Source organism: Scyliorhinus canicula, chromosome 20 (genome assembly GCF_902713615.1).
Source record: "Scyliorhinus canicula chromosome 20, sScyCan1.1, whole genome shotgun sequence".
Lineage (NCBI taxonomy): Eukaryota > Metazoa > Chordata > Chondrichthyes > Carcharhiniformes > Scyliorhinidae > Scyliorhinus > Scyliorhinus canicula.
The window spans coordinates 41257428-41266561 of record NC_052165.1 but is presented as its reverse complement, the minus strand read 5'-3'; the positions used below and the strand labels follow the sequence as shown (position 1 = coordinate 41266561).

General features: G+C 43.7%; 1 protein-coding gene across 13 annotated transcripts in view; it reads left to right on the top strand.

Moving 5' to 3' along the window:
- Positions 1–3562: 3562 nt before the first annotated feature.
- ppfibp1b (PPFIA binding protein 1b) overlaps positions 3563–9134 on the top strand; it is a 180101-nt gene continuing 174529 nt past the window's right edge. For 11 of the 13 annotated variants that reach the window (XM_038779991.1, XM_038779999.1, XM_038779998.1 and 8 more), the window contains exon 1: positions 3563–3722. The gene's annotated coding sequence lies outside the window, so the exon portion shown is untranslated. The remainder of the gene's footprint in view (positions 3723–9134) is intronic. The other 2 variants (XM_038779997.1, XM_038779996.1) reach the window with 1 other exon arrangement.

The window sequence follows — 9134 nt, the reverse complement described above, 5'->3', positions numbered from 1 at the left end:
AAGGAAGGATAGTAGAAAGAGGGAAAATTGACCGTGGATATCTAAGGAAATAAGGGAGAGTATCAAATTGAAGGAAAAAACATATAAGGTGGCAAAGATTGGTGGGAGACTAGAGGACTGTGAAATCTTTAGGGGACAACAGAAAGCTACTAAAAAAGCTATAAAGAAGAGTAAGATAGAGTATGAGAGTAAACTTGCTCAGAATACAAAAACAGACAGTAAAAGTTTTTACAAATATATAAAACAAAAAAGAGTGGCTAAGGTAAATATTGGTCCTTTAGAGGATGAGGAGGGAGTTTTAATAATGGGAGATGAGGAAATGGCTGAGGAACTGAACAGGTTTTTTGGGTCGGTCTTCACAGTGGAAGACACAAATAACATGCCAGCGACTGATAGAAATGAGGCTATGACAGGTGGGGACCTTGAGAGGATTGTTATCACTAAGGAGGTAGTGATGGGCAAGCTAATGGGGCTAAAGGTAGACAAGTCTCCTGGCCCTGATGGAATGCATCCCAGAGTGCTAAAAGAGATGGCTAGGGAAATTGCAGATACACTAATGATGATTTACCAAAATTCACTAGACTCTGGGTGGTCCCGGTGGATTGGAAATTAGCAAACGTGACACCACTGTTTAAAAAAGGAGGTAGGCAGAGAGCAGGAAATTATAGGCCAGTGAGCTTAACTTCGGTAGTAGGGAAGATGCTGGAAGAAATAGCGAGGCATCTGGATAGAAATTGTCCCATTGGGCAGATGCAGCATGGTTTCATAAAGGGCAGGTCATGCCTAACTAATTTAGTGGAATTTTTTGAGGACATTACCAGTGCAGTAGATAATGGGGAGCCAATGGATGTGGTATATCTGGATTTCCAGAAAGCCTTTGACAAGGTGCCACACAAAAGGTTGCTGCATAAGATAAAGATGCATGGCATTAAGGGTAAAGTAATAGCATGGATAGAGGATTGGTTAATTAATAGAAAGCAAAGAGTGGGGATTAATGGGTGTTTCTCTGGTTGGCAATCAGTAGCTAGTGGTGTCCCTCAGGGATCCGTGTTGAGCCCACAATTGTTCACAATTTACATAGATGATTTGGAGTTGGGGACCAAGGGCAATGTGTCCAAGTTTGCAGATGACACTGAGATGAGTGGTAAAGCGAAAAGTGCAGAGGATACTGGAAGTCTGCAGAGGGATTTGGATAGGTTAAGTGTATGGGCTAGGGTCTGGCAGATGGAATACAATGTTGACAAATGTGAGGTTATCCATTTTGGTAGGAATAACAGCAAACGGGATTATTATTTAAACGATAAAATATTAAAGCATGCCACTGTGCAGAGAGACCTGGGTGTGCTAGTGCATGAGTCACAGAAAGTTGGTTTACAGGTGCAACAGGTGATTAAGAAGGCAAATGGAATTTTTCCTTCATTGCTAGAGGGATGGAGGTTAAGACTAGGGAGGTTATGTTGTAATTGTATAAGGTGTTAGTGAGGCCACACCTGGAGTATTGTGTTCAGTTTTGGTCTCCTTACTTGAGAAAGGACACACTGGCACTGGAGAGTGTGCAGAGGAGTTTCACTAGGTTAATCCCAGAGCTGAAGGGGTTGGATTATGAGGAGAGGTTGAGTAGACTGGGACTGTACTCGATGGAATTTAGAAGGATGAGGGGGGATCTTATAGAAACATTTAAAATTATGAAGGGAATAGATAAGATAGATGCGGGCAGGTTGTTTCCACTGGTCGGTGAAAGCAGAACTAGGGTACATAGCCTCAAAACAAGGGGAAGTAGATTTAGGACTGAGTTTAGGAGGAACTTCTTCACCCAAAGGGTTGTGAATCTATGGAATTCCTTGCCCAGTGAAGCAGTTGAGGCTCCTTCGTTAAATGTTTTTAAGGTAAAGATAGATGGTTTTTTGAAGAATAAAGGGATTAAGAGTTATGGTGTTCGGGCCGGGAAGTGGAGCGGAGTCCACAAAAGATCAGCCATGATCTCATTGAATGGCGGAGCAGACTCGAGGGGCCAGATGGCCTACTCCTGCTCCTAGTTCTTATGTTCTTATAAGGAGAAACTGGGCTGTCTTTCTGAAATCAAACTCAAAATCCGAAGTGCCCCATTTTAGACGGGTGTAACTAATAGAAACCTGAATAATAAAAAAATCGAAGGAAGATGAACAAATTAAATAATTGTGTTGCCAACCATGTAGAAGATAGAGGAACTTCTAACTTTACTTCTTCTTGTGTTTCCTGCTTCCTTCATGGGTTCATTAACTTAATCTAGTGCTTGTGTCTTTTTAAGTGTCACTGTCTTTTATTGCCAAGCCATTTGGTCCTGTGCCAGTTTTTCCCCGTTGCCGTTAGGAAACATCCTCACATCAAAGCTTTAAATGTTTCCCCAAAATTTCTCTAATGAAGACTTTGGTTCTTATATGTTTTCCAATCAAGGAAACAAGCAAAGAGAAGTGTGAAGTGACGCATTTTGATAGGAAAATGAAAGAGACAATGTGAATTAAATGGAATGCATTTACTGCTATGACTGGGATTGTTTTGCTTGGAACAAAAAAAGTTAATGGAAGATTTAATTGAGATTTTCAAAATTATGATGGGTTCGAGAGAGTAAAGATGGAGAAACTGTTCTCGCTGAAAATGCAGGAAATGTTCAGCATATCTGGTATCAACCTGGAATGTTAACTCTGTTTCTCTCTCATAATCTCTCATTAAGTCATGAGTTTTTATGGCACAGAAAGATGCCCTTTGGCCCATCGTATCCGTGCCAACCATCAAGCACCTATTTCATCCCATTTTCCAGCAGATGCTGCCCAAGTACATCCAGCATTTTCTGTTTTTATTTCAGATTTCCAGCATTCGCAACATTTTGCTTTGTGCAGATTTACGGTGATTGGATCAGGAGCTGGAGATGAAGTGAATTATTCTTGTTCAAAGAATGGTTACAATCTGTAATGCAAACATAAAAGGGCAGAAGCGGATTCTACAATAACTTTCAAGGGAATTGGACATCATCGAATCTTACAGCCCAGAAAGAGGCCATTCAGCCCATCGTGGATGTCCTTCCTCTCTGGAAAAGGGGTTTTCTGATTTGATAAAAAGCCACTGACAATAAAATTTGAACTCTGTTTCTCTGTCCACAAATGTGACTAGATCTGCTGAGTATTCCCAGCGTGTTCTGCTTTTGTTTGATTTCGAGGAATATTTGGTTTATGTCTCTTTAACAAGTTATCCAATTAGTCCAACACTGCAGCGTTTTCTTCTGTAACCCTGCAAATTAATATTTTTCAAAACCAGATTCTGATGAGTATTAATTAAAGAAGTTGCGCAGAGACAGTGCGTTTTGCTGGCCTGCCCCATTCACTCCCACACATTCTTCACTGACCTCAGCCTGAGAATGTCAGCACCACGTGATTGCCACCGGGGCCCCGCCCAGACCACGCCCTCGAACGCAAACCCCGCCCCCTACCCCAGACGGACAGTTTGGCTGACCAATCCGGAGAGGGAGGATGGCGGAAGGCGGGGCTGGCAATGGGCGAACCGCCGGCCAATATCGGGGGGAGGGACTTGCCGGACGTCACGTGATGATGGGCGGCTAGCGGCCGGGGAGCGGCGGGTTGGTCGGACGGTGTCCTCGCCACAATCCCAACCTTCGCCGGGCAAATCTCCCACGCGCCCGTGCCGGCGCCCACGCTCCTTCTCTCCCAGAGCGGCTCTGGCAGTGGCAGGTGGGTGCGGCTGGGGGCTCTCTAGGCTGTGGGGGTTGAGTCCGGGGCAGGGAGTCCGGAGCGGGGAGCGGGCGGTCCGGGTGCTCCGGCCGGGCGGAACCGTTATCAGAAGCGCGCGTACCCGGGGCGACTGGGGAGCGCGCTCCGTCCCTGGGACATCAGAGAAAGTGTCAGACAGGACAGGACCGGGGCGGGGGGGGGAGGGTGTGTGCCACTCGCCACTCGCCACTCGCCACTCTTTCCCGCACCCTGGGCGTTCCCTACCAACCCCACCCCCTGGGGCATTGCATGGCCCCCCACCCCCTGGGGCATTGCATGCCCCCCCCCCACCCCCTGGGGCATTGCATGCCCGCCCACCCCCTGGGGCATTGCTTGCCCCCCACCCCCTGGGGCATTGCATGGCCCCCCACCCCCTGGGGCATTGCATGCCCTCCCACCCCCTGGGGCATTGCATGCCCGCCCACCCCCTGGGGCATTGCTTGCCCCCCACGCCCTGGGGCATTGCATGCCCCCCACACCCTGGGGCATTGCATGCCCCCCCACCCCCTGGGGCTCCCCACCCCCTGGGGGATTGCATGCCCCCCACCCCCTGGGGCACTGCATGCCCCCCCCCACCCCCCTGGAGCTTGCCTGCCGCTCCAGCCCCCTGGGCCTTGCCCGCCGCCCCAGCCCCCTGGGCCTTGCCCGCCGCCCCAGCCCCCTGGGCCTTGCCCGCTGCCCCAGCCCCAGTGGTTCACATTTTGCACGCTTTATTACAGTGCACAAAAAGGGTGCTGATTAACCTGAAAAGCCTGCAAAGTAGAATCCAATGGTGACTGCTGCATGTTGACAGAACTTTTTCTGTTTTGATTAAAAGTATAGGAGAAACATGTATTACTTTAAACCTGTCCAGACCTGATGTGGAGATGAATTTGGGATTGATAAAGAAAGTGCTTGACATGCAGACCAGCTCAGTTAGCACCTGTTTGCATCCTATGACCGATCTATAATTTCCAATTTGCAGTTTTCCTTATTTGTGCTATCATTACAAATCTGTTTTTGGAACTTTAAACCCACTGAGGTAATTCACACAATATGCTAAATAATAGAAATTATTGCAGAATATGCTGAAAGCATTTAAAAATGGGGAAGACACATTGAAACTTTGTTTTCTGCTGGTATTTTATCTTGATGGGCGGAGATGAGACGAATTAAAAACGATACAGAGTTACTGACTACTTTAACTGGTACTCGATCTATTGAAATACAAATTTCTCATCTGACTATGTCTACCATGATATTAAATGTACTGTCCTGGAATGGTAACAAAATAACCGGGCTTTATTGTGTTGAGACCTGGAGGTTCAGAACAAGGTGGCATAATCTTTCAATTAGAGCCAAACTGTTCCGAGAAATCTGGAAGCATTTTTTCCCCCAACATAATTCCCGGAACTGTCGTGGATGCTGGTTTATATTAAATTTTCAAGACCGCGCAATACAATTTTGTCCGATGAAGACATTGTGATATAGAGTGCCGGTAGGTCGATGGGATTGAAGTACAGATTAGTCATGATTTAATACAGCAATGGGCAACCTAGGCTCGTGAGTGGGCTTCATGAGTTGCCTCACTCATCTAGGTGGGCTGCAAGATTGAAATCTGGCTTGTTCACTATGACCTATGAATAAGATTAAATATAAATACATTTAATACATGCTGAATATTTCATAACTACTTATAGAAAATACTTGATCATTTATATATTAATAGAACTGTCATCAACTTCAAATGATTAAAAACAAAACAAATATTGACGCTATGAACGCAGAGATAGCACATGGCTTTCATAGTGATGCACCTCACTTGCTGTTGCATTACGTGCGGATCACTTCAGTCATACTGGTAGGAAAAAAAACTGCGGATGGAAATCAGCAGAATTTAGAAACCCCTGCACACGGGCAGCGGTCAACAAAATGCCTCATGGGCTGCACTCAGGACCCAGATGGGCCGCATGTGGCCGCAGGCTGCCCAACGCTAGTCTCATAGAATCATGAAATGGGAGTGATTGACTCAATTGCCTCCTATTCCTAAGAGAGCTAAATGAGGCAGCCTTGGTACTGCAGATTTGTTGGGAGCTATTATATGAATATGGACTACTGTATTAAATGAAGTGCTGTCCTTAAAGTGCATCAGGTTAATATTTCAAGGGGATTGAAATAGGCTAGAATAAATCCCTGCTCACCATCTGTGGTCAGTCAGAACTAGGTATAGAGCTGCTGTCAGGCTGGAAATTGGTGGAGTTGAGTATTTTGGGACGCAAGTATTTTCAAAGCCAGTTGCTTCAAATGAATGCTGACTGTATTACTTCAATTTATATGTTTACCTATAAACGTTCAGCTATAACATGTTTTAGTTGCCACTGTACCTTATTTTTAATGTGTTATGAGCTTAGTTTATAAGGGCACCAGTAATGAAAAAACAAAGTTTATTAGATCTGTCACTTTCCCTATCTGTTGTGGAAGTTAGCTGTGTAGAGCTATTTACATCATGCACTGCATGTTATTTTTGGTACAAGAGCACAGTGGTTATTGATATTTGACCAGCAACCTGGGAGTTGAGATTCCAGTGTGGCAGATTGTGAAATTGAATTCCGTCAATCTGATCATTTGCACGAGAAAAATGCTGAATTGACATATCTAATGTTTTGTCGGTTCCTAAACAGCCTGGCCTGCTTGGGATTTAATCCCACACTTGGTGGTTAATTGGATGATGCCCTCTGACGTGGTCTGGCAATCGACTCCATTTCAGGGCAAAAATATGACCACCTCATTTTGAGAACTTTTTTAAACAGTCCAGCAGATGCGTTAACATTTTTGTGTGGAATGCATGCTTTAAGCGGTTCAGGAAGGGGGATACCAGCTGCTGATTTCTTTAGTTTTGAGTGTAGATTTGGATCTGTTTGAGAAGCAATTTATCTTGAGTGTCTTGCCAAGTGTCAGTCACGGTTCTGTTGGGAGCACTGTCCACTCTTTGAGTCAAGGTTGTGGGTTCCAGTTCCACTCTTCAGAGAGCAGAAATCTAAGGTGCAGTACTGAGGGAGTGCTGCATTGTCCAAGGTGGGGTCTGTGTCTTGGACAATATATATTTCTCAATCAACATCACAACAGATGATCTGGTCATTATGAAATTGCTGTTTGTGGGAGCTTGCTGTGTGCTTATTGGCTGTTATTTCCTAAATTGGAAAAGTAAGTACTTCAATGGTGTTCTGAAGCTAATAGTAAGTTATTACTCAGTTTGTATTTTAGTCTTGAATATCATTTTTGCGATTGTTTCATACTTATCCCTATTCCAAACATAGAAATGCGGGTGGTCACCAACTGGAAACAAAAGGTTTTCTATAATGTATTAAGAAATGGTTGTGGGACTCGACAATTTTTTTCATCTTGTATGTTCAGGCATTGTTTCATATTATCATAGAAACGCTAAAATCAGTACATCCTTAATGCAATCCATTGGAGCAAGAAATTTCTTTGCAATTTATTTTTTGAATGGGAAAGTACAAGTCCATACAACAACCGAAACAAATTATGCCCTGCTTGAGCAGTGTTCGAATGACATCTGTGGTCTGTCTGGTGGTTGGCCTGGGTTCATAGTTAGCAGAATGAAGATGACTGGAAATCTAAGGATTTGATTTTGGGAAGTGGAGACAATGAGCAGGTTGGCAAAACTAATCATCTCAGATGATAAATGACCATTTTCCTAAACCATATGTTTGATTGATTTATTGTCACATGTACCGAAGTACAGTGAAAAGTATTGTTCTGCAGACAAGGGGACCTATACAGTATGTACACAGTAGACAAAAAGAATAATCGACAGAGTACATTGACAAATTTGGAGAACTTTGAAATTACTAATTTTAAAGTGAGAGATTTTGAGAGGAAGGTTTTTTTTTACATATGGCAGTGAAAATAAGATTTGAGTCAGTCGTTGAACACTTACTGAAATGGGTGGCACGGTTGCACAGTCATTAGCGCTGTTGCTTCACAGTGCCAGGGATCCCGGTTTGATTCCCGGCTTGGGTCACTGTGAGGAGTCTGCACGTTCTCCCTTTGTCTGCGTGGGTTTCCTTTGAGTGCTCCGGTTTCCTCCCACAAGTCCCCAAAGACGGGCTTGTTAGGTGAATTGGACATTCTTCTGAATTCTCCCCCCGTGTACCTGAACAGGTACCGGAGTGTGGTGACTAGGGGATTTTCGCAGTAATTTCAATGCAGTGTTAATGTAAGCCTACTTGTGACACTAATAAAGATTATTATTATTATATTGTATGTGTTCCGTTAGCTTGGCGAATCAGATACAGGTGGCTCTTACCAATGCAGAACAGTCCTTTCTACCAGTTGCCGAGCTGGTGATTACTTAATGTTCTTGCTTTCCATCACTAAAGTCATTCCACTTTTTAGTTTTCTAGTAGAGAAGATTTATATTTTGCTAAGCAAGCTGCATTAACAAGAACTCCCATTTGCATAGTGCCTTTAATGTAATGAAATCTTGTGCTTTACATGGACATTATGGAACAAAATTTGCCAGCAAACCACAGAAGGAGAATTTAGGACAGAATGTCAAAAGCTTGGTCAAAGAAGTAGGTTTTAAAGAGTGTTTAAAATGAGAAAGGAGAGGTGAAGTATATAGGGAGGGGATTCCAGGGTTGTAGGTGTAGGCTGCTGTAGGCATGGTCGTCAATTATGGAGTGATTAAAATTGGAATTGCTCAATAGGTCAGAATTTATGGAATGCAGCAATCTGGGGGGAGGGGGATTGTTGTCGGGCTGAGGAAGGTTAGAAACTGGAAAAGGTGAGGCCGTGAAGTAACTTGCTTCAAATATTTCATTTCTCATCGTTTCATTGCTTAAGCAGTAGCCAATATAGAACAGTGTGCACAGGGGCTGATGTGTGAATGGAACTTGGTTTGAGTTGAGACATGAGCGGCAGAATTTTAAATGATCTCAAGATTGTGGTTGGTAATTTGTGCAAGACTGGACAGGAGTGTTTTAGAATAATTAAGTCTTGGAGGTAGCAAGGCATGCGTAAGGGTTTTGTTTCGCTGAAACAAATCTCGGGAGAGAGGGATACCAAGGGGACAGTATGTTTGAACCAAAACAATCGCTTCTGTATTCCAATGTTTAATTGGAAGAATTTCTGATCATCTGATGTGAAATGTGCAATATTCTGATGTAGCTTCTATTATTCCTATTACAAATCAAAATCAAATGATTGAGAGTTGTCGATATGCTTTTGCTTGTCTGACTGCTAATTTTCAATAAAATAATTTATGCTTCCTTGCGTTGCAGCATATGTTCAATATTGAACGGAGACATTGAACCTTATTGATCTGGAAACGGCTTGCGTTATAAGCAAATTTAGAATTTGAAAAGCAAC